Below are 8,292 nucleotides of genomic sequence, written 5' to 3' on the forward strand. Positions count from 1 at the left end.
AGATGACAAAGAAAAACATACTAAAAACATGTAATTAATATGATTTGGTCATTAAAAAACATAAACTCTATTGGGAGAATAATCTCCCTAGTCCCCATAAACAAAATTCTTTAATGACTACATTGTGTTCTTGTACGAGAAGAATAGTCTTCAATTTATAAACTTCCAAATTTTTCCTCCAAGAAAGGAATAAATCAAATATGAAAGAGAATTATATTTTCCTTTTAGGATAAATTAAAGCAATTATGGTATTGTTTTGACTTTCCTTCTAATGAAAATTAAAACTCAAATATGATAAGAAAATCAGGCAAAACCCCTAATAATATGGACTTGAACACGAAAGCTCTTATTAAGAATAAAAGAACTTTTACCATTCCACCGTAATTTTTGTTCTTTTAAAGTGTAGCAATAAGCTCTTCTTTTATTAAAAAAAAAGTTCAAGAGTGGTAATAGTAGTTTTAAGAGGAAGTTCAAAGAGTGGTAAAACATACTTTATGGATTCTTGATCATGTTGTGACTTGTGAATAATTAGAAGAATCTTTTGATTTCATGCGTAATTATGTCTTTGATTTGAGTTTTTGAATGATAAATGAAGTTACAATGATTTATTTTAGATTGAATGGCTTTTCCAATTTGATTCTTTGACCATTATGTTAATGTTACTAACTTTTTTGACTATATCTAAAAAGATTTTGAATGATGTTAACTTCCATTTAACAGAAATCTTGATTAAAGAAGATAATCCAAAATCAATAACTATAATTTGCTACTTATCTAGGTTTATTGAGGCCCCATTAACCTATTAAGGATGAGTATGTAAGCATGATTTAAGGATCTTGAAAAAATTGACAGTGATAACTAATGACAGTGCCAAATAGAATTTGTGATTAATGAAATATGTTTGTGGCAGACGATGATGATTATCAATAGCAATTAGAAGATGTGATGGTTGTTGATAGTGTTGATTGTAAATAGTGACTAATGATAGTGACTATTGATTATAATGATTGTGGCTAAGAATGATGGTTATAGGTGGCGAATGGTAGGTGATGGTAATTGACGACATTTTTAGTTGTGATTGAGGGTAGTTATGAGTGAAAGTAAATATCTAAAGTCGTGGTGAATTGTCTTCTTGGTGAAAAATTCATAAATAGACATAATGATATTGAGATTTTGTTATATATCCTAAACACTTAGATCTAATCAGAACTATTAAGTGGTTATATTATAAGAAAACAAACACACTTGATAATTAAAATTCGAATAATTTAACATTCTGACCTACAAAACAAACAATTTTGATTACTCAAATTTGAATGATCAAAACTTATACGTTTATTAAATGCAAACAAATAAAGTCTTAACCCATTTCAACTTATATAAAAAAAAGTGAATGAAACAAAAATTTTCTTAGCTTGGAGTGCAAATTAAAAGTTTTTATTAATGACATAATTAATTTATTTATGGGTATTATGGGGTTTTTCTTTATCCATGTTTAAAGGATGAATTTGAACTAATCTTTTATGCAATAAAAAAGATGTGATATGGTGGGGTTGAGATTTGCTAGTAGATCTTTAAGCATATCCCTTTTTTTGCTCAATTGTTGGTTGTCTTTACAAAATCTAATAATACCACCTTTTAAATTATATTATTTTTTAAAGTCTTCGATTTTGTTTTAAAAAGAGAAAAACTATATATATAAAAAAAGAAAAAAGAAAAAAAGAGAGGAGCTTTTTCTCCAATTATTTAATTTGTCTTATATATATGGGATCATCAAGTTTTATAACATTCACTTTTAATAATTATATGATCATCCCAATAATTAGTAGATCAATTTTGGAAATTTTCAGTTATTTTTGTTTGTCTCATTTTTTAAATCTCTTCTCTGATTTTATTTTATGAAAAGAAAACTATACAAAAAGAGAGCTTTTTGTTCAATTATTTAATTTGTCTTACATATACAGGAACAAGTTTTATAACATGCACTTTCAATAATTATATGATCATCCCAATAATTATTAGATCAATTTTGGTACACTTAGAATTTTTCTGTTATTTTTGTCTCCCAAACTTTTAAATTTTGTCTTCTTTTCCCTTATATGGACTTATAAATGGAATTTTGAAGTGGAAATTTTGTATTCTTTTATTTTTGCAACAGGATTTTCTGATTGTCCTCTTCTTAGATCTTTGATACTCTAATAATAAACAAAATTAGACTGATGCTAGACTATTTATTAACATTCAATTTTAATCTCCGATTTCATATTCTCCTAGCTAGGATATTATCCTCGGTAAGTAGCAGAAATGTCATGTTCTGTCTAATCACATCTCCTCAATATTTCGTCGGTTCTATCTCTACATCTCTTCATATCCACCATAGTCAACCTCTCATACCTTCTTATTGGGGCATAATCATCTCAGTCACAACTCATTCATCTTGTCCACCATTAAGATCATACTCATCTTGTCATATCTTCATGTCTAATAATCTTATCTCTCATTATATGTCCACAACCTCATCTCAACATCCTCATTTCACTCCTATTTCATTTCTGAATGTGCAAATTCTTAATCGACCAACACTTGCCTCATACATATTAAAAAAAATAAAATGCATTTAAATGTATACAAAAATTTAGAGTTAATTAATAATCACAAGCTCTAATTAAGGATATAAAAAGAATAGTATAGTGCATGAAAGCATCTCACATTCATGCAAGATTCGGAAAAAGAAGCACCGGAGATGTGGAGTTACATGAATAGGGGTATTAAATAACAAAGTTGAATTGATTTTGGACGGATCAAAAATAAGGAAGCATGTTCTTGGCCAGTCCAAAAGTTACTTGAGTCAAAATGGATTACACAATAAGTTATAGCCTAAGTTATTCAATTCTTACTAAATTTTAATTTATGTGTTTCTCCTCTTATAATTAACAATATTTTTTTCTTTTATTCTGACTACATATAACATATAAAAAAAATCCGTAGAATATTTTAATAAAAAAAAAAGTATGCGTCAATTTGAACTATGTATTACCTTAAGTTTTAAATTAATTGAATTGAGAGGATCAAAAATTCAAATACATTAAGTTAAATAGGTGGGTGAGTTTCTCACCCCTAGATGGAATTAGCGAGGTTGATTTCATGATCCTAATCCATAATCTCTATTAACACATATAAAAATAATTTTTACCATTACATCAAACTCCCCTTCGAATCAATCAAGTAATTAATGGATTTTAATTTCTTGAATTTATTTATTTTCTATAAAAAGGAACTTTTAAAATTAATAATTGTAGATAAGAGCAGCCAAAATATTTCCAATATAACAACATGACAATTGATTTTTACCTGATAAATTGACAGGTTTTTTTTTTTGTCATCAATCCTACATTAAAGTGGGACTAAAAGAATTGAAAGAAAAAAAAAAGAACTTATAAAGCAAAAGTTAAAATTGGATAAATATAAATCATATAAAGGTACATACATCAGCTGCAGCCTTTGTTTGTTAAATTTATTTTGGTCATTTTCAATAATGCCAAAAATTATGTGTTCATTGCATTTCTTGTTTTGTCCTTTCCTTCCTACTATATTATTCGAAATTACTCAATTTTATCATCAATTTTCTTTGAGGAAAGTATTGAAAACACTAATAAATTTGGTATGAATTACTCATTTTATCATCAAATTATTGACAACCTTAAAAACATCTTTTAACTTGATTAAGTGAACTTAAATATACCGTTGATCTTGCAATATCAGTGAAATACACCCCTAAATTATCGTTAAGTTTAGGAGTGTTTTCAACACTTTTCTTTGTTTTTTTTATTAAGAGTCTCATACTCCTACAAGAGTTTGAAACCACTTGTTATGTCATGTGGTAGATCGGGAGTGTGTCTAAATTTATTTATTCAAGTAGAAAAGTGTTTTTAAGGCTATCAATAATTCGGACATGAAACTAATAATTTGTCAAATTTAGAGATATTTTCAATACTTCTGTCATTTACTTCTGCTTCATTTATCGTATAAAGAATTTCTTACACAGTCAGGTCAATCAAAGAATGTATCTAGGTAAATTTCTTTAAACTGTGAAATTATTATAAAATAAAAGACATATTATCTCTTATAACAAACAAAGGTAAACTTCAAGTTATATATACTCTATATACATGTAAATAATTTCTTACAGGTCATTCAACGGATATCTATAGTTAAGTCTTCTTACAACATATTACCTGCTAAAATAGATAAATACGTATGAATTATAAGGTAAATACTAACGTGTATATAACTTAACCTCTAAAAAAAGTTTTAATTTGATTTTGAAGTATAACAGTAGCAAATTTGTCAGTACCTCTTTTTATGTTTTGTTTTGTCCTTCTAAAGTTCTGAAAATTGTAATAGTAAAGCTGGGCCATGAACAGATAAATTTAGGACAAAAATAGATTTTCTATCAGAATTGATATCTCTGTTTGAGTACTCATAGTTATAAAAGCTAAAAAAGCCAATAGTAATTTACTTATTAATATGATGGATTTTGTACATTAATGGATAAATATTGATTTATGAGCTCTGTGATTGATACATCATTTAGTTTGTCAATAAATGAACATTAATTTAACTGTATACATGCATTGGATGATGGCAACAATAATTGTTACGCCTCAATCCTAAATAAATTAAGTTCGATTTATGAACATTTTCATTTGAATTCTACTCATATCATCTTATACCAACTAAGTTAACTCATGCCCACAAAGATTTTCCTTGTGAAGTTAGTCATGGACAAATTCTATAGTAAAACAATAAAACTTGTCGCTATTTATATTTATCGATGAATTAATGATAAATTATCAAAACATTATATTAGATACGAGTTATGATAGATCATTGGTGGAGTTCGTAGCTAATATCAATTTGTTTATAGTAATTGTATCTGTTTAAATTATATATAAATGCTCTTGAGTATTAGGACAATATTTTCTTTTTACCTATCAAAGAAAGGAAAAAAGGATAAATATACCCCTGAACTATCATAAATGGTATGCAGATGCCCTCTGTCATACTTTTGGGACATTGGTGCCCCTGCCGTCCAAAAACTAGAGCATAGATACCCTTTATACTAACGCACATACACGTATCATAATCTTATCCATCGATCCGACATTTATTAAATATTGGATCAAGGGATAAAATTGCGTCACATATCTCTATTTAGTCTTCCGTTAGAGTGAAGGGCATATATGTTTTAGTTTTTGGGCGGTAGGGGCACTAATGTCCCAAGAGTATGACATAGGGTATCTGCATATCATTTACGATAGTTTAGAGATATATTTGTCTTTACCCCCATAATAAGGGCACATGATCATATAGGACTACCAAACACACCTTAGTGTAGAACCACTAGGACAATATAGGACACATGACTAGACACTGCCACTACATCTTAAATATTTCATATAGTGATAAAAATAAAAAAATAAAAAAACTCAAATCAAATGTTAAAAACAAAGCACAGTGTAAAGATGAGTCCAAAATTTGATAGATAACAAATTAACAATAATGACAATAAGGCACTTCAATCTTGTCAAGATGGAGAAAAAAAAAAGTTGCCTCACTATTTTAGTTATGAGAGACAAGTAAGAGGCAGTTTTTTTATTTTTTATTTTTTAAAAAAATGTTTGATATTGTTTTTGTATGAATAATAAGGTAGGACCCATGAAGGGCACATGGCTCAAACATGTCTTGGGATTATTAAGACAAGATTTGGGGGAAGTTGCCCTTTTGTGGGTACTCCTTTGTTGCTTCTTCCACAGCATATATCCCCACATCACTAGTGACCCCTTAAATAGTCACCCTTGTTCCCATGTGCATAAATTTAAGAGCAACATTCCAAAAAAAAAAAAAAAATTTAAAAAAAATTCTTTTGCATTGTCGATGTGAAAAATATTTATACAATCGAATTATATAAGAATATGTTATTGTTGAAATACATGGATTGAAATATTGTGTGTGGATGATCGATATAAGGTGTTTAAATGAGAATTCTTGAACAATGACTCGCTAGTTCAGATATTCATGTTCAAGAAGTAAAATTATGTAATTAGTGTTTCAAAATTTTGAAAAAAATAATATCTATTATAAAATTGATTTATTATTTCAATTTCAAACTTTACATATGAAAATTGAAATATAGAAAATAACTTTTTTTTTTGGAAATTTTCAAGGTTTTAATACAAGTGATTTTATATGTGTGTTTGTGTTGTGTGCATATATATGATTCAATGGTGGAACATGTATTCATCCAACTAATTTGAGAAATGTTTTGATGGTTTGTCTAATTAATTCTAGAGAATAAAATTAATTACCTAACTATCAAATGTATCGTCTTTATGGAAATTGGAAAATTGATTCATTCAACATTCTATTTTTGTGAAAAAAGTTCATTATTTGGTTGAGGGAATTTGAGTCAAACACAATTTCTACATTCTTTACTTGTACCTTTAGGTAATGCTCTTTGTTCCTTTCACTCAATATACATGAGAAATATTTGGTCCACTTTTCGCTAATTGCTTTATCCATCATTTTCACATTTGGAAGCTCAATAGGTCAATATTAACATTAAATAAAATTAAAAATACACAAATTTATGTATTTATGATTTAAGTGTTTGGTAGAAAATTTCAACAAGTAGAGATACATATCATATATGTTACATAATTTATAACAAATGATACCTAACAAAGTATTTAGCACTTACCAGTCACCGCTATATATAATAGACTGAAATTAAGTAGATATACATATATTTCAATGATATCTTACACGGTTTTTGCATAAAAAACATAGCCCAATACTACAAGAAAAATCAAATTTCTGATAGAACTATTGAAATTATATTCGTTGTAAGTATTTTTTTTGATGAATTTCCTATCGAAAATCTAATATTTATGATAGATTTCCAAGGAAATGTTTGTCAAAAATGCTGAACGCTTAGCATATGACTATTAATTAGTTAGATTGGTATTAAATGTCTAAGAATTACTAAACCTACTCTAAATTAAAGTTTTGATTCTTTAGAGCAAGCAAATTTATTTGTGTATCACATGACTTATAATGTTTAGCATTTAATTAGTTAACAAGAATAGAAATGTGAACATTTGTCTTGTAATATAGTCAATGTTCAAAGGGGAAAAGATATCGTGGCAAGTTTACAACATAACAATAAGTCAATATATATTTGGGGAAAATTTGGTAAATAGTATTATTTAGCGTGCATATAATAATAGTGAAATATACTGTCACGCACATAATAAATGTATCCGTGCGTATACAATATATTCATCTAATTGTATATGTGTAGATAATAAGTGTATCCGTGTATAAAATCTCAAACTATCACTATATTATGTATATTTTAAAAAACTATCACTATAAAAAATAATTGAAGGACTGAGTTAACTAAGTCACGCAATTTTTTCAATATATTTATACTTTCTCTAGAATAAAGTTTTGATTTAAATTATTATTTTTTGTCCTGAAGTTTTAGGAAATAATGTAACACACCTCTGAGTTCCTAACTATTTATAACATTTTTAGAAAGTTACAATTTTTTAATTTTTCTCATTTTATGTTTTGTGTTCTCATCCTAAAATACAGACAAATATTAATAATACTTATTTTTCCACTTTTGTCTTCTTCTTTTTTCAGGAGATTTCATACATATAATTGTGGTTGACATTGTGAATCACACATGTAACATAAAAATTGATAAATAGTCAAGTTGGACCATTGACAAGGTGTGAAATTTTTGTTTAGCTGGAATTCGTTCATTCTTAACTAATGATTTTTTATTATATCTGTATCATGAAAATATATAAATAAAATTGATAAGAAATGTTTTATACTAGATAGTTTACTTAGTATAATAACAATTAGTCGGAGATTAGTATGCACTACTTAAAAAACATGAATTTACGACGAAACTCATCAAAAATATTTTTTACTAACTTCAAGAATTTAAAGATGGAAACACCGAATTGAAAGTCTCATTTTAGGAGTTAAATGCCTAAATGGTCACTCAATTTTGTTTAATATATCTTCTAAAAGTCATTCAAATTACCCAATTAACTTTCATGGGTATCTAACTTTGCCTACTTAATTTTTATGGTCATTTTAATCAGAAGTATAATTTTTTATATTTATTTAATAACGTGACAATTATAATTTTTTTTTTAAAATACAATAATATTTAGATTTACTTAGAACATAACAAACAACTACTTGATAACA

The sequence above is a fragment of the Solanum stenotomum genome, chromosome 4 (genome assembly GCF_019186545.1).
Source record: "Solanum stenotomum isolate F172 chromosome 4, ASM1918654v1, whole genome shotgun sequence".
In the NCBI taxonomy this organism is placed as follows: domain Eukaryota; kingdom Viridiplantae; phylum Streptophyta; class Magnoliopsida; order Solanales; family Solanaceae; genus Solanum; species Solanum stenotomum.